The sequence below is a fragment of the Phyllobates terribilis genome, unplaced genomic scaffold (assembly GCF_046119375.1).
Source record: "Phyllobates terribilis strain yellow unplaced genomic scaffold, ASM4611937v1 Scaffold_3__8_contigs__length_932513732, whole genome shotgun sequence".
Classification (NCBI taxonomy): Eukaryota; Metazoa; Chordata; class Amphibia; order Anura; family Dendrobatidae; genus Phyllobates; species Phyllobates terribilis.
This window is the reverse complement of record NW_027362763.1, coordinates 667505029-667522992: the sequence shown is the minus strand read 5'-3', so window position 1 is coordinate 667522992 and position 17964 is coordinate 667505029. Positions and strand designations below refer to the sequence as shown.

The following is a 17964-nucleotide window of genomic DNA, read 5'->3' as shown; positions in this document are numbered from 1 at the left end:
GGAAGACCTCATCCGCATCATCTCTGCTACGCCTCCGTCAGGGAAGTCTCACCGTGGGCCAATATGCCATACAGTTCCGTACCCTTGCCTCGGAGCTGGCCTGGGATAACGACGCTCTGGTATCTGTCTTCTGGGAGGGTCTGTCCGGCCGTATTAAAGATGAACTTGCCGGTCGAGACATTCCTACCACTCTCGATGACCTAATAACTCTTGCCACTCGGATTGACCTATGGTTCCAGGAGCGTGCCAAAGAAGTCACCCGTGAGAGGAGGTTTCCACGTCTAGCTCCTACTTTTCAGAAATCCGTCACTCCCTCCGTTTCTCCCCAGGTACACTCTCCTGAGCCTATGCAGGTCGACCAGACCAAGATGGTCAAAACCCGTCAGGACTTACGCCGTGCCGAGGGGAGCTGCTTCTACTGTGGCAGTAAGGAGCACCGGATCCGTACCTGCCCGGAGAGGTCGGGAAACGCCTGTGTCTAGGTTCGCTCAGAGAGGTCGACCTAGACAAGAATAAATCCTCTCCATCTCTGCTGCTGTCAGTCTCAATTATCTGCGGGGAGAATCGTTATTTCGAACTAGCCCAACTTGACTCTGGAGCGGCCGGGAATCTTATTTCACAGGCCCTGGTAGAAAAATACCGCATTCCCACCAAATCTCTGGCTATACCATTATCTGTCGCTGCTGTGGATGGGGGCCTCTTACCACGTCCCATCCAACTCATCACCGAATCCGTAACTCTGCAGGTGGGAATGCTGCATTCTGAGAGCATCTCTTTTCATGTTCTGCCTGGACTCTCTCACGCCCTCTTACTAGGTCTACCTTGGCTCCAGAGACATGCACCCGTGCTTGACTGGCAGACCGGAGAAGTCCTTCGCTGGGGACAGGACTGTCATAAGACTTGTTTGGTTCCTGTTCATCCCGCCCGTCCTTCTCCTACCCCAACTAATCTACCTGGACTTCCGATTCCCTATTGGTCATTTGCTGATGTCTTTAATAAAAAGGAGGCAGAGACATTACCCCCTCATAGACCATACGACTGTCCTATCGACCTGTTACCCGGTACTACGCCTCCCCGTGGGCGTATTTACCCATTGTCCGCTGCTGAGACCCGGTCGATGTCCGAATATGTTGAGGAGAATTTGGCCAGGGGATTCATCCGGAAATCTACCTCCCCGGCGGGAGCAGGCTTCTTTTTCGTAAAAAAGAAGGACGGCTCTCTCCGTCCCTGTATAGACTATAGAGGCCTTAACCAGATCACGGTGAAGAATAAGTACCCCCTTCCGCTCATTCCAGAATTATTTGATCGTCTGAGGGGGGCTAGAATCTTCACCAAACTGGACCTCCGTGGGGCGTACAACCTGGTCCGTATCCGTCAAGGGGATGAATGGAAGACTGCATTCAACACCCGGGACGGCCACTATGAATATCTGGTAATGCCCTTTGGTCTCTGTAACGCTCCTGCCGTCTTTCAAGAGTTGGTCAATGACATCTTCCGGGACCTTCTCTACTCCTGCGTAGTGGTGTACCTGGACGACATCTTGGTCTTCTCTCCGGATCTCCAGACTCACCGGAGAGACGTTCGTCAGGTCCTGCTCAGGCTCAGGCAAAATCACCTCTTCGCTAAATATGAGAAGTGCCTCTTTGAGCAGACCTCGCTTCCGTTTTTGGGCTACATTATTTCTCAGACCGGCCTTCGAATGGATCCAGAGAAACTGTCTGCCATCGAGAAATGGCCCCGACCGGAGGGGTTGAAGGCCATTCAGCGGTTCCTGGGCTTCGCCAACTACTACCGCCTCTTCATTCCGCACTTCTCTTCCCGGACTGCCCCAATTTCCGCGCTCACCCGTAAGGGCACTAATCCCAGAGAGTGGCCGCCCGAAGCAGAGGAGGCCTTTCTTTCCTTAAAACAGGCCTTCTCTTCCGCCCCGGTGCTGCATCGCCCAGATGGCAACAAGCAGTTCTTCCTGGAGGTTGACGCCTCCTCCTCTGGAGCCGGAGCGGTACTTACCCAAAAATCATCTTCCGGGAGAATGGTAACTTGTGGCTTCTTCTCCAAACTCTTCTCCTCTTCTGAGCGCAACTATTCCATAGGAGATCGAGAGTTATTGGCCATCAAGCTGGCATTGGAGGAGTGGCGTTACCTGCTCGAAGGGGCTCTTCACCCGGTAATAATTTACACTGACCACAAGAACTTGGCTTACCTCCAGCATGCCCAGAGACTTAACCCGCGCCAAGCTCGGTGGTCCTTGTTTTTTGCTCGCTTTGATTTTATTCTTCATTTTCGCCCAGCTGACAAAAACATCAAGGCGGACGCCTTGTCCCGATCCTTTCTGGTGTCTGATCTCGAGGAGGAACCGAAACACATCATCGATCCCGCCAGAGTAATGCAGGTGGCTCCCGTGAGTCTAAATCGTCTCCCTCCCGGTAAGACGTTCGTATCAGTACCTGATCGGGAGAAGATCCTACACTGGGGTCACTCGTCTAAACTAGCTGGCCACGCCGGTCAGAAAAAGACCCTCCAGCTTATTACCCGGCACTACTGGTGGCCTACCCTGCACAAGGACGTAATAGACTTTGTTTCTGCCTGTGTGTCCTGCGCCCGCAACAAGGTTCCGAGACATCTGCCAGCCGGTCGCCTCCTTCCGCTCCCAGTACCTGCTGCCCCCTGGCAGCATATAGCAATGGACTTTATAACTGATCTTCCCGCCTCTGCTGGTTGTACGGTCATTTGGGTGGTCGCTGACCGCTTTTCCAAGATGGCTCATTTCGTTCCCCTGCCAGGCCTCCCGTCTGCACCCGAGCTGGCTAAAGACTTTATCCGCCACATCTTCCGTCTTCATGGCCTGCCCCTCCACATCGTGTCGGATCGTGGGGTACAGTTCACTTCACGCTTCTGGAGAGCCACTTGTAAACTGCTAGACGTCACCCTGGACTTCTCCTCCGCTTACCACCCACAGTCTAATGGTCAAGTGGAGCGGATCAATCAGAACCTGACCAGTTACCTCCGGCACTTCGTTAATGCCCACCATTCAGACTGGGTGGATCTCCTGCCATGGGCCGAATTTTCTTACAACAATCACGAGAGAGAATCTTCCTCCAAATCCCCGTTTTTTGTTGTCTTCGGTCAGCATCCTCGGATCCCTTTTCCCGTCTCCACCTCGGTGGACAATCCGGCTGCGGAATCTCTTGTTAACAAATTTTCCTCCATATGGGAGAGTACCCGATCCGCACTCCTTCTGTCATCCGAGCGTATGAAAAGACATGCTGACAAAAAACGTCTGGATCCTCCTCAATTCCGTCCAGGGGATAAGGTCTGGCTCTCGTCCAAGTATGTCCGGCTCAAGATTCCTTCCTATAAGTTAGGGCCTCGGTTCATCGGTCCTCTGGAGGTCATCAGTCAGATCAACCCGGTGGCCTATAAATTGAAACTCCCGGCCAACTTGCGGATCCCTAACTCCTTCCATGTATCTCTCCTCAAACCTGTGGTACTTAACTCTTTTTCCAAGTCTACAGGTACGCCTCCTGCTCCGGTTTCCACTGAAAACGAATTTGAGGTAGAGAACATTCTGGCCACCAAAAGGGTAAGAGGGAGGACCTTTTTTCTAGTAGATTGGAAGGGGTTTGGTCCTGAAGAGAGAACGTGGGAGCCCCGGGAGAACATCCATGCCCCTCTCATCCTAGCTAAATTTCTCTCTGGCCTAAAAAAGGGGGGGCCTAAAGGGGGGGGTACTGTAGCGCCGGCGTCCCTGCCCTCTGCTAAGCAGGGACGCTGTTCCCCTCACCCCTCTGCTCCGAGCCCGGCATCCTCCTCCCGCTCTGCTGGCAGCGCGCGCTCCTTCCCGGCCACTGTGCTTAGGGCGCGCGCGCTCCCTCCCTCTTAAAGGGGCCGCGCACGCCGTCCTAAGGAGTCCCCGGCCAATGGCCGGAGGACTTCACCATATATAAGGCACCTCCTCCAAAATGGAGGTGCCCGAGCAATGTTGTTGCACTGTTCACTACTCTGCTTCAGCCCTCAGGTCCCGTTGCCAGTTACCTGCCAGTTTGCTGTCTGATTCCTGCCTGATATTCTGCTTACCTGCCTGCTAGCCTGAGGTCCGACGGTCTGCCTACCGACTCCTGTCAGTCTGTCTAAGGACCAGCTTGCCCGCTCACCTGGGAGCGCTCCTCTGCTACCTGCCTGCTAGCCTGAGGTCCGACGGTCTGCACTCCAACTCCTGCCAGTCTGTCTATGGACCAGCTTGCCCGCTCACCTGGGAGCGCACACCTGTTACCTGCCTGCTAGCCTACCTGGAGGCTCCGCCGTCACGTGCTGTGACCACCTGCCATTCCAGAGACTCCTGCCCGCTCACCTGGGAGCGCACACCTGTTACCTGCCTGCTAGCCTACCTGGAGGCTCCGCCGTCACGTGCTGTGACCACCTGCCATTCCAGAGACTCTCGCTTGCTCACCTGGGAGCACACATCAACCATCTGCCTGCTAGCCTACCTGGAGGCTCTGCCATCACAGGTCGTACCTACCCTTTACCCAGAGACTGCCCCGGTCACTTGCCGTGACCTCCTGCCCGTTCATCCAGAGACTGCCCCGGTCACTTGCCGTGACCTCCTGCCCGTTCATCCAGAGACTGCCCCGGTCACTTGCCGTGATCTCCTGCCCGTTCATCCAGAGACTGCCCCGGTCACTTGCCGTGATCTCCTGCCCGTTCATCCAGAGACTGCCCCGGTCACTTGCCGTGACCTCCAGCCCGTTCACTCAGAGACTGTCCCGGTCACCTGCTGTGACTGCCTGCCCGTCTTCCCTGGTCGCCACCCGCTCCCTTACAAGGACCGCCCCCTTGTATAGTAACTCAGAGGTTCCGCCTCCCAGACCCGTTACAAAAGCCAAGGCACCAAAACAGCAGGTTCTTGATAAAAACTTGTTCTTTATTCCATGTCCATGTAAAAACATCACAGGCAATGTTTCGGGCATAATTGGCCTTTTTCAAGCCCTCAAAGATTTCATACAACATTGAGGAGATCCCGGAAGATGTCATTAACCAACTCCTGAAACACAGCGGATGCATTACACAGCCCAAAGGGCAAGACGAGATATTCATAGTGACCGTCACAGTTATTGAAGGCTGTTTTCCATTCGTCGACCTTATCAGGTTGTAAGCCCCTCGCAGATACAATTTGGTGAAAATTTTAGCGCCACGAATCCTGTCAAATAGCTCAGAAATGAAAGGAAAAATCAAAGTGATTTTATTAAGACCTCGATAGTCTATACAGGTGCGTAAAAAAACATCCTTCTTAGTCACGAATAAGAAACCGGCACCAGCTGGAGAAGAAGACTTATGTATGAATCCCTTGACTAAATTCTCTTGGATGTATTCAGACATAGCCTGAGTCTCAGGTAGAGATAGAGGATACACCAGGCTTGGAGCTCGTGAAGTGCCAGGAAGAAAATCGACAGAACAGTCATAAGGTCCGTGGGGTGCCAGAACCTCTGTAATTTTTTCACAGAAGACGTCTGCAAAGGCACGATAATGGATGGGCAGAGAAGCAAGGTTTGAAGGCACAGGAGGTAGAGTCTTGGGAGTTAACCTTAGCTAAGCAGTTGGATGCACACTACGGTCCCTAATGAAGTACTTGACTGGAGGGCCAGTCAATTAATGGCACGGGTAGACGCAGCCATGGAAGAGTCAGGAGAACAGAATTCACAGATCTGAGTAGCAAATAGAAGGAAATCATCTCAGTATGCAGGACTCCAATCCACAGCGTGATGAATCAAATAGGCTCTGCCAGGAGTTGCCTGTCAATGAAGGCAATAGTCAGTGGGTGATCCAGCTGTTGAGTAGGGAGCTAAAGTCAACGAACCAGATCCAGATTAATGAAGTTACCTGAAGAGCCGGAATCCAGATGGGCAGCAGCGGAGAGGGACCTCTTCTGGCAGGTCAAGATAACTTCGGTCAGTAACTTTGGAGAACAATTACTCTCACCTTAGATTTTATGACTAAGGGCTGTCATGCCTGAAATGCGTTATAATAGCTCTGTATTTTTAATCATGGATATCCCTGTTTTTAATGGATAAAATAAATGGAAGTTTTATTTTTCAAAGTATCGATCCAGTTCTCAATTTTTTGCAATTGTATACTCTCACCCAGTCATCTTTCCAGCCAACCCTGTGTGCTGGAGTTTCCCGGTCTCACAGGACACTGGCAAACAAAATATCCCGTGCCTCCACAGAACATACATACATTCTCCCGGTACCTCCGCCGTTGTTCTTGCACAGAAAGTTTGGCATGCTGAACCTGCATTGACTCAGTGGCAGACGGTGTGCCTTGCAGCAGCAAAGGTGACTGGAAGTTTGGAGCCAGTCAGGGTGGTCTTCTGAAATGAGGGAACACTGAAGATTGTTGCTGAGCTTGGTCATGGAAGCGGAGATCTATTCTAGTGGCCAGATGTATAAGGGAGTCCAGCGAGGATGGTAGATCTCTGCCAGCCAACTCATCCTTCAGATGACCAGACAGGCCCTGCCAGAAGGTCACCACCAGAGGGCCTCTTTGTTCCAAGCCAGCTCCACTGCCAAGGTACGGAAGCATAAGGCATACTGGGCCACAGTATCCGTGCTCAGCCTTAGACACAACAGAGACGAAGCAGCAGAAGAGGTGCGGCCTGGAACCTTGACTACCGCTCAGAACATCTCCAGGAACCTCCCAACATTGCGGGTCTCCGAACCTCCACGCTCACAAATGAGGTTGCCTAGGCCACGGTTTTTCCCAAACAAAAGAGAGACCATAAAAGCTATCTTAGTCTGGTCCGAAGGGAAGAGGTGAGTGTGGCGTGTGAAATGGAAAACTGGAGCATTAGTTGGTTCACTTGGAGAGGCTGACTGTTCAGAGGAAGGTTGGCCAGACATGGTATAAGCCATGGTATAAGCCACGGACAAACCGTGCAGCTGGGTTGCCACCATATTGATGGCCGGGCATAAATCAGCAGGTCTTGAGGCTCAAGCTGAAAGTGGACTTACTTGTACACTTGACTTCAGACCCCTACGTCCCAATTTATCAGCGGGGTCCATGGCCCGAACGAAATGTAACGCTGAAAAGTGTGGACCCGTTGAACCCCAGGCCGGGCTTACTCTGGAAGGGTGTGACCAAGTGTCTACCGGGTCTTCACTAGAGCCTCTCATGGTGGGTATAGGCAAAGCTGCCGGAAGACACAGGTACCACTCCAGGGCAGTCCCTGGGACTGCAGCAGCTGACTGGGGGGTCAAAGGTGTGGGTATGAAGTACAGAAGGGCGAAGATGTGGTCAGACAATCCGAGGTCAGGGCAGGCAAACAGGTTCGTTACATGTAGGTACAGTCAGGAGCGCAAAGGTCAGACAGGACGGGTTTAGAAGCCGGGTCGATAACGGGAGACAGAATATGGAGGAATGCAAAAACAAGGTACTAGCAAGCTAGGAACTCACATTTGGGCGAGGAATGGAGGGTGGAGTCGCCTGATATATCAACTGCTAGCAGGCTGAGGAAGTAAATCTCTAGGTGGATACAAATTCCTACAGAGTTCGGCCGCGCCCCCCTATAACTCACAACCAGCACAAGGCAGATCAGAGCAATGGTCAGATACTGGGTGGAGCAGAGCGAAAAACACAGTGAGAAGGGTGGCTGTTAGAAGGTGTGTGAGTGACCGGCGTAATCCTATAGAGGATTTGTAGAAATCTCATCTACCTGATGATCCTGGAGGACATTTTCCTCCTTTTCTGGACGATCCTGGGAATATAGAGGACTGGGACATCTCTCCGGGGGATTTCTCGGACTGGATCCATCTATAGGAAATAACCGCAGTGTCTGAATACATTGTCTATATGTGATGAGCAGATGATGGGGAATCTAGACGACTCTCAGACCTGTTCTCTCCTCTACAACCCAGGAAGGTCTCCTCTTACCCGGAGATGTGATGGACGGGTGATTCTCCATCATGACCTCCTTGTACAGATCCTTGTGTCCTTCTAGATACTCCCACTCCTCCATGGAGAAATAGACGGTGACGTCCTGACACCTTATAGGAACCTGACACACACAATGACCCGTCATTAGCAGACCCCTCCCCCGGCGTTATTGTATAATGTCCCAGCATTCCCGGCAGCGCTCACCTCTCCGCTCAGCAGCTCAGTGATCCTGGTGGTCAGTTCTAGGATCTTCTGCTCATGTATCAGTGAATGAGGTGGAGGCTCGGTGATGTCACTGGGGGTCCTGCTCCGCCCTCCTGACACACGGGGGGCCACACATCCACCAGATGACAACCTCACTACTATGTGATCCTGTGTATGGAGAGACGCCGATCACTACACAGAGGCCTAGAATCCTACTAGAGATCAGAGTGATGTGAAGCTCTCACCTCTCCAGTGATCCAGTAGATTATCTCCAGGGTGAGGTCTAATATCCGAGCCGCCATGTGGTCTCTGTCCTGCTCCATCCTCGGGTGGTCACTGATGGAAAGGACCATTGTCCATTAAAGGAGAAAAATCTTGTACATAAGGAACCTGAGGAAAGAAGATCTTTGATGAAGTTTCTCACAATTTGGGAATTATACGACTGTGAGTATCATACAATGGAGGTCTCAGATACTGTCTTTGACAAGGGGAAAATAAGTATTTGATCCACTGCCAATTTTGCAAGTTTTCCCATCTACAAAGAATGGAGAGGTCTATATTTTTTATCGTAGGTACACTGCAACTGCGAGAGACAGAATCTAAAAATAAAACCCAGAATATCGCTTTTTATGATTTTTACATAATTCATTTGCATTTTATTGCATGAGATAAGTATTTGATCACCTACCAACCAGCAAGAATTCTGGCTCTCACAGACCTATTCGTTTTTCTTTAAGAAACCCTCCTAATCTGCACTCATTACCTGTATTAATTGCACCTGTTTGAACTCGTTACCTGTATAAAAGACACCTGTCCACATAATCAATTACACTCCAATCTCTCAACCATGGCCAAGACCAAAGAGCTGTCTAAGGACACCAGGGACAAAATTGTAGACCTGCACAAGGCTGGGATGGACTACAGGACAATAGGCAAGCGGCTTGGTGAGCAGGCAACAACTGTTGACACAATTATTAGAAAATGGAAGAAACACAAGATGACTGTCAATCTTCCTCAATCTGTGCGTTTTTCCTGCCAGGGAGAAGCGTAAAAAATATGCAGCATTTCTGCATCGTGGGCACTTAGCCTAACCGTAGGAGGGCCTGTATTTTGCTGGATGAGTTGTAGTGCTGAATGGCACAGTTTATTTTACCATATAATGTACTGAAAAATGGGACAGAAAATCAAAGTGCAGCGAAACGGTGAAACAAAATAAAAGCACAGAGGTGAGGTTCATCCATTGCACTGCGATATCCCCAAATGCGGGAAACTCAACTGCATAATTTGTAGTAGTGGGGGACTGCGCGTTTGCGCTTTCCCCTGAAAAAAATATAAAGAAATAAATAAAAATACAATTAGAACATTTTTTTTGGGGGGGGGGTGTTTTTACAGTCTTCAATGTGTGGCAAAAATGACCTGGAGATAGGTCAGTATTTAAATAATTGTACATTTTGATTGATCGGAATTTTACGATACCAATTTTTTTCATTTCATATTATTATTATTATTATTTTTTAAATGTTTTTTAGTCCTATGTTCTGCAGTATCTCAGTATGTAGTAAAAATAACGAGCTGGCTATGAAGGAGCTATGGCACTCGTGACTTCAGATGCTTTCTCATAGTCATAGGCCGAGTGCTCCGTGTCCGCCCTGTCTTTATCCTGATTTTTTGGTGAGTGCCATAACTTGCCCATCATACCTGAACTTCTATGGACAGTTAGGCAATGTTCACAAGTTTTGGAGCGGTTTTTAATGCAAATTTATGCAAATTATAAGCTGCATTTTACAGTACCAGCAAAACCTATAAGATTTCAGAAATCCCATGCACACACGTTGTTTTTTTCCCTGACTGAATTGGAAAACTGCTGCATTTTTGAAAACTGCAGCATGTCACTGTTTTCAGTGTTTTTGCAGCATTTTTTCATCCATAGAAAGCAACAAGTGAGTGCAAACAATCAGCAAATGCGCAGGTATCAGGTTTTGCTGCAATTTTTGTAAAAAAAAAAAAATGCATGTACAGCGGGATGTGAAACCCAGTTATTTTTGTGATTTTCCCATGTTTAAACCATAATGTCTTGGTGTCCTCACCTGACGTGGCAGTTTAATTTAGTACAATTTAATTAAATTAGTGATGTGTGAAAGGAAACATTGGCCGACCAAGGTGTGAAATTGAACAATACCTGATCAACTCAAGGGCCGACCAAAGTGTGAAAGTAAACAGTGTCCTACAAACTCAATGATCTGCCAATGTCTCAGGTAAACTATTCCTAACCATTTCACCTCCCCTCGCTCTTACATTTGTAATTGTGTATTTTTTCATGAACTCATATGAACTTTTTTGCTCAGAATAGTCACTATTTTTTCAGACATATAAATCTTTTTCTACTAAATAATTTGATCAAGTTGCCCTTTTTCCCAAAATGGTTTCCCATATGTCTTGCATCGGTGACCTGGGTTCATGCTTCTGTGGTGGAAGCAAAGCTGAACTTTGGGATCCTGAAAAACGCAACAAAACCTATTTTTTGTAAGCAGCTTCTTTACTGACAAGAAAGCAGAAAAAAAACGCAACGTGTGAACATAGCCTTACCGTCTCGTTATAGAGAACGTCCATGGCACTCATTAATCGCTGTGGCTTATTCAATGTAAATTATGTATAATGGCTGACACCAGAGAATAGTGTTGACCGTCTCTATTTGGTAAAAATAATGATCTCCTACAAAGAGCAAGAGCAGGACGCAGGCCGAGCTTCATGGTAGTACAAGGATCACGAAGAATGGGGGTCTTCAGTAGGTCCATGGCCAGGTCATATTAAAGGGGTATTCTCATCTCAAAGATCCTATCCCTAATAATAATAATAGCAAATATCTCCAATTGGAAATGTAGTATAGTTCTTCTGATTCGCTATGTCACTTTCCCCATGTGTAGGGCATTGCAGTAGCTTAGGTATCCATGGTTACGACCACTCATATAGTTAAAGTTAGTTGCTGGTGGTCGTAACCATAGATACCTAGGCTACCGCAATATTCTGCACATGGGGTAAGCGACATAGCGAATCAGAAGAACTATACTACATTTCTAATTGGAGATGTTTGCTGTTATTAATAAAACCGGAGTGGTGAAGTAGAAGGAAACGGGATGGATTTGCACATATCTGATGAACGGTTTAAGCTGCAGTTTACTGACAAACTCCGCTCACCCGCTCCTCCAGAATGACGCTCTCCTGGTGCTGTGATGTCACCTGAAGGGCGGAGACTCCCGGGATGTGGTAGTGATGTCACCTGAAGGGGCGGAGCCTCCCAGGATCACAGCGCTTTGCTGCTCAACAAGAAAGTCTAAAGCCAGACGGTGTACGAAGCGGCAGGAAATCATCAGTATCCGAGCAACTGCAGGACCTGTGGTGATGTCATGGTCATGTGATCAGCCACATTTTGGGGGGAGGAGTAAAGAAGAGAGAGGTTTCATTGTGCTGCACTTCCGGTCATGTGACCAAGTTGTGTTATCCACTAACATGGCTGTAGCTGATCACGTGACTGTGACATCACCACAGGTCCTGTAAGCGCAGTCACACATCGCTGATGCCCAGACTGTGACACATCGCGCAGTCACGTTTCGCAGCCGATCAGTACAGACAATATCAGACATTACAGGGTTAACACACAATGCAGCAATGGCCGGCTCACAAGAGCTGACAATCCATGAGGACAGAAAAGGTAGAAACGGCTTATAGTATGTGCTGCAGCCATCGGGGAGTCATGTGAAGCTGCAAGAACCAATCAGCAGCCAAATATACAGCAGTGTGCAAAAGTGTTAGGCAGGTGAGGAAAAATGCTGCAAAGTAAGAAACCTAATTAGGAAAATAGCCCAAATGTCAGAAAATGGGTGTAAGTGGGGGAACGAGACCCCCCCCCCAAACACCCTCCTATACCGACTCAAAAACAACATTTTTTAACAGGAGAAAAACAGAGTCATCATGGTTTAGAAAAGAATACATATTTTATTGAAACATTCATTTAAAAATAAAACCCAAAAACAAAGTGAAAAGCAAGGTAGACAATGAAATATCCGATCTGGCCGAACAAAGCCTGCCTGAGTGCTGGATACTTAGTCAAGTTGACATAAAATTGCAAATAGAAAAAAAAACAACAAAATACCATAAAGATGAAAAGACGCTGCACCCATAATTCTTGATCAATGAGGTGAAGGTTATAAAAATATAGGTAATAAGCCTAAAGTTTAATAAAATACGTGATAATTTCAGGGTTAACAGGCTATTATTAGACTGACCATGTAATGGCGCACTCTGTAGTGCACTGCTAAAAAGCAGTCAGACAGAGCCTGTTAAATAAGGTGCAGCGTGCATATTTTCAGTAGTATAAAGCTTTGCAAATAACAGGACATTTGAACAAATTCCCCCAAAGAGAGAGAGGAGATTAACCTCTTTTTACTTATTAGCTTAGTAGCAGGGGAAATGTGTCATTGAAAATTGACATAAAAGAGATGGTTTTCTTACCAGGAAATACAGGCTGTGGGTAGGCTAATCGAATAGGGATCTCAGGTGCGTCCCCCAACGCGCGTTTTGCGGCAGCTGGGGCCGCTTTCTCAAGGGGCAGTCAGGGAGTAAGAAACCTGATGAACTGAACTGGAATGTGAATTGCTATGTGTGCAGCATGTAAGAGCATGTTCACACATGGACACTAAACAGAAAAAACAAAGACAGAAACACAATACACAAATACCCTGCAATAAGTAAATAAACCGCAATAGTGTATGAAAATAATAAAGGGTACTTAGTTAACATAATTTTGATCAAAATAATGCGAAAGCCATCCCACCACATCACGGCGACCCTTATGGGACAGTCCTAGTTTTTAAAGTAAGAAACTTTCATGAGTAGAAGTGATAATAGTTTACAAAATGTAAAGTGAATGAACAAAAGAGAAATGTAAATCCCATCAATATCTGGTCATCTCTCCAGCCAACCCTAGGTGCTGGAGTTACAAGGTCTCACAGGGCACTGATGAACAAAATGTCCCTTGTTTCCACAATACATACAAACGTTCTCTTTGTATCTCCACTGTCATTCCTGTACAGAAAGTGTAGTTTGCTCAACCTACATCAGCTCAGAGACTGGTGGTGTCACAGGCAGTAGCAAAGGGGCCTGGAAGTTAGGAACCAGTCTGGGTGATCCTCTGGCACAAGGAGACTCTGAAAATTGTTCCTGAGCTCATTCATGGAAGTTAAAATCAATACTGGTGGCCAGGTGTGTAATGACGTCCAGTGAAGAAGGTAAATCTCTGCAAGCCAACTCATCTTTAATTCGACTAGACAGACCCTGCCAGAAGGTAGCCACCAGGGCTTCTTCATTCCAAGCCAACTCCGCTGCCAAGCTACAGAAGCGTAAGGCATACTGGGCCACTGTATCCATGGACTGTTTTAGACTCAACAAAGACAAGGCAGCAGGGGAGGTACGGCCTGAAACCTTGAAAACTGAATAGAACATCTCTAGGAATCTCTCAATATCTCGGGTCTTCAGACAGCCACGTTCTTAAATGGGGTTTGCCCAGGCCAGGGCTTCTCCAGGCAGCAAAGAGAACATAAATGCTCTTAGTCCGAAGGAAAGAGGTGAGCGTGGAGTGTAAAGTTGATCTTACACTGATTAATGAAGCCGCAGCTTTCCTTAGGGTCTCCATCATAACGGGATGGAAGTGAAAGCTGGAGCTCAGCAGTTCCACCAGAAACTTGAGCACAAGGTAGATCCAGAGAGGTGTTGGCCAGACATGGTAGAAGCAGAGGGCAGGGTGGACATAGTGGTGGACAGACAATGCAGCTAGGTTGTCTCCATATCTCCACCCCAGGGTGTGGTCTGGGGTTTAAATACTCGACCTGCTGAGGCATTGAGTGTTCAGTTTCTGGAGAAGCTAGCTCCAGAGAGGAGCTTGTGTGTTCTCTGCCAATCTGAACCCTGTGTTTGCTGGACTCTAAGCGGGTGGATCCCCGATACCACAAGGACTGTGGTTTATGCTGCCTAATAAATCTGGGAAGAATTTAAAGAGATAGTGTTCCTGTATACCTCTATGTGCAACAAAGTGAGCCGATCTGCCACAGGTGGTGGAGAATGCGGGCAAAATCCCCAGGAGGCACATGTAACGGCTGAGGACAAACCGCATGTCCTGGGTAAATGCGGCCATAAGCCAGGAAACGAAGACAGACAGTATGAAGGACCTGGTCAAGCAAATTGTGCTAGCCCAGCAGGAGACAAGCAAGCTAATATTGCAACAGATCCACCAACAGCAGCAGCAGCACCAACAAGACCAGCTCAGACAGCAGATAGAGTTGCTCGCAGAGGCGGTTCATGGGAGGCTGGCAGCCCCTCCCCCAACTCTAGATGATGACTCGTACATCCGGAAAGCGGTAAGACGAGCCATGCAAAAAATGACCCCGGGGGATGATGTGGAAGCATTTTTTACTGTTTCTGAGCTGGTGGCAGAGCGGAAGAAGCTTCCGCCGGAGCAGTGGGCGGAGGTGCTGGCGCCCTATCTGACTGGCGAGCCCCAAAAGGCTTATTATGGTCTAGCCTTACAGGATGCTCAGAAATATTTAAAGTTAAAAACTGAAATACTGGCAAGTGCTGGAGTTACTATGTCAGTCAGAGCCCAAAGGGTTCACCACTGGGCATATTGCGGTGATAAACCCACTCACTCCCAAAGGTTCGATCTCCTCCATCTTGTACAGAAGTGGTTGCAGCCAGAGTCCTCCACCCCAGCCCAGACGGAAGAACGGGTTGTGATGGACAGGTTTATTCACTCCCTCCCTCAGCCCGTGCAGACCTGGGTTGCGCAGGGAGACCCCCGGAATGTGGACGACCTGGTTGGCCTCGGAGAAAGGTACAAGGTGGTCGAGAGGTGCCTTAGGAAGCTGGGAGGTGCTGCATCCCCATTCTGGGGAACCCAGAGGGAGCATGAATCCCAAAAGAGGGGTCACATGTAAAGCGCCATGGAATTAATGGCGCTATAATAATAATAATAAATAATAATATTAAAGCCACCACTTAGGGGAGTCCGAGGTTCCAAGGGGTTGCTGTGGGTCTGCCAAAAGCCGCTGGGAAAGACTTGATCTGCTGGAGGTGTCACGGTCCTGGACACATAGCCGCCCTTTGCCCTATGTCCTCCGAGCAGATGGACTGCAGCATAGGAAGACGCTGTTCATACTATGCCTACCCCGCCTGCAGTGTGGACTATCTACCCTGTTAGGGGCCACAGTCATGTCCCGTGACGATAAATGGAGTGTTAGTGTTGGGACTTCTGGACTCAGGAAGTTTGCTAACCCTGGTAAAGGCCACACTCCCCCACCAGTTGATCCCAGGGAAGTATGTGGGCGTACGCTGTATCCAAGGGGACGCCAAGGACTACCCCGTCAACCGAGTGATATTAAAAACTAATTGTGGGGCTGAGTCCCATGAGGTCGGAGTGGTGGAGGGCCTGCTACAGCCGGTAATAATAGGGCGGGACTTTAGACTGTTCTGGAACTTATGGCAGAAAGCAGGCGCACCATGTGATGCAGACAAGAGACGGTTCCACCATGTTGAATCCTCATCGCACTGGGAGGAAAATTAATTCCCCGTGTGTCCTTGCCAGTGACGAGGACGAGATGGTGACCCAAGAGACTGAGATTCCTGAGTTGGGAGTTTCTGGGGGGAATTTTGGGTCTGCTCAAATGGAGGACCTTACATTAAAAGGGGCATGGGACAACATGACTGCGATAAATGGGGTTGCCCAAGAGCCAGGGGTTGACACCAGGTTTCCTTATTTTTCAGTTAATGAGGATTTGCTATATTGGGTCACTAAACAGAGAGGGGAAGTGTTAGAACAGCTGTTGGTACCATGACCCTATTGTTAGAACCCTCCTGTTTGTTTTTTTTCCCATCTTGTGTTTTGCGGTCACGTGACCATCTGCCTTTATATTCCAGCTCCGCCCTTTTGGCTGTGCTGGACTTCAGTGTTTGACTGTTTCTCTAGCCAGGTGCTTCTGTGCCTTTCTCTATCAGTTCGCTTGGTCCTTCTGGGACCTCTAGTACCTTTTTGTCAGTTTGTCTTTTTGTGTTCTGCAACAACTTCTCTGTTTAGGAGGTGTCCCATTTTTATCCCAGTCCTTAGTTCTTTTAGGGACCCCTCCCCTTATGCTATAGGTCTTCATTCAGACTAGCCGAGGACAAAGGCGGGTCTGTTCGCTAGGAACAGGCAGCCCGCTACATCGTAGGGATTTAGTTTAGTCTTACTGTAGGGACAGTTTTCCCCTATCTTTCCTTAGTACTTGTTGCAGAGCATAACACCTATAGGCATAGGGTACTAGACCTAGCCCATTCTCATGTCTTGGGTGGGCACCTGGGCATAGACAAAACCCAAGAGTGGGTCCTTCAAAGATTTTACTGGCCAGGGTGTCACAGGGAGGTGGTCAACCATTGTCGGTCCTCTCCTACGTGTCAGGTAACTGCTCCCGTATCCCACTTCCATAGTCCCCTGGTCCCGTTACCCACTAACCCCTTACTGGCCTGGGGCGTATTAGTACGCCCCAGGCCATCACCCCAGGTTCAGTGAGGGCTCCGGCGCGGAGCCCACACTGAACCGAGCATATGTCATCTGATTCTTACAGATGACATGTGCCCGCAACAGCCGCAGGTGGAATCGCGATCCACCCGCGGCTGTTAACCAGTTAAATGCCGCTGTCAATCTCTGACAGCGGCATTTAACAGCGCCGCGCCGGAAGCGCGTCACTTACCCTGCCCATCGGTGACCCTGTCATGTGATCGCGGGTCACTGATGGGTGGGCATGACAACCCTGGGACTGCAGCAGACCCCAGTGGCTGTCATGTAAAGATCGCTATGAGCGCCACCTAGTGGTCGGCGCTGATAGCACAGTAGCATTTCTACTACATAGAGGTGATCTATTCATCACCTCTATGTAGCAGAGGCGATCAGACAGTTGCTGCTTCTAGTCTCCTATGGAGACTATAGAAGCAAGAAAAGTGTAAAAAAAAGTTTTTAAAAATATAAAAAAAATATAAAAGTTTAAATCACCCCCCTTTTGCCCCATTCAAAATAAAATAAGAAAAAAAATAAACCCCACATACACATATTTGGTATCGCCGCGTTCAGAATCGCCCTATCAATATAAAAAAAGAATTAATCCAATCAGTAAACGGCGTAACGAGAAAAAAATTCCAAAACGCCAGAATTACTTTTTTTTGGTTGACGCAACATTGCAATAAAATGCAATAACGGGCGATCAAAACAGCGTATCTACCCCAAAATAGTATCAATAAAAACGTCAGCCCGGCGCACAAAAAATAAGCCCTCACCCGGCCCCAGATCCCAAAAAAAGGAGACGCTACGGGTCTTGGAAAATTGTGCCATTTTTTTTGTAGCAAACTTTGGATTTTTTTTCACCACTTAAATAAAAAAGAACCTTTACATGTTTGGTGTCTAAGAACTCGTAATGACCTGGAGAATAATAATGGCAGGTCAGTTTTAGCATCCAGTGAACGTAGAAAGAAAAAAAAAAAAAAAAACCACTGTGGAATTGAATTTTTTTGCAATTTCACCGCACTTGGAATTTGTTTCCCGTTTTACAGTACACGATAGTAAAACTAGTAATGGTGTTTAAAAGTACAACTCGTCCCACAAAAAATAAGCCCTCACATGGCCATATTGCCCAAAAAATAAAAACGCTATGGCTCTGGGAACAAGGGGAGCAAAAAACAAAAATGCAAAAAGGGAAAATCCCAAGGTCGTAAAGGGGTTAAAGAGGTCCCGTTTGACCAAATTGCTATGGACCT

General features: G+C 48.2%; 1 pseudogene; it reads right to left on the bottom strand.

Annotated features, from left to right (window-relative positions):
• Positions 1-11543, bottom strand: part of LOC141258596 (uncharacterized) — a 55422-nt pseudogene extending 43879 nt beyond the window's left edge.
• Positions 11544-17964: the final 6421 nt, after the last annotated feature.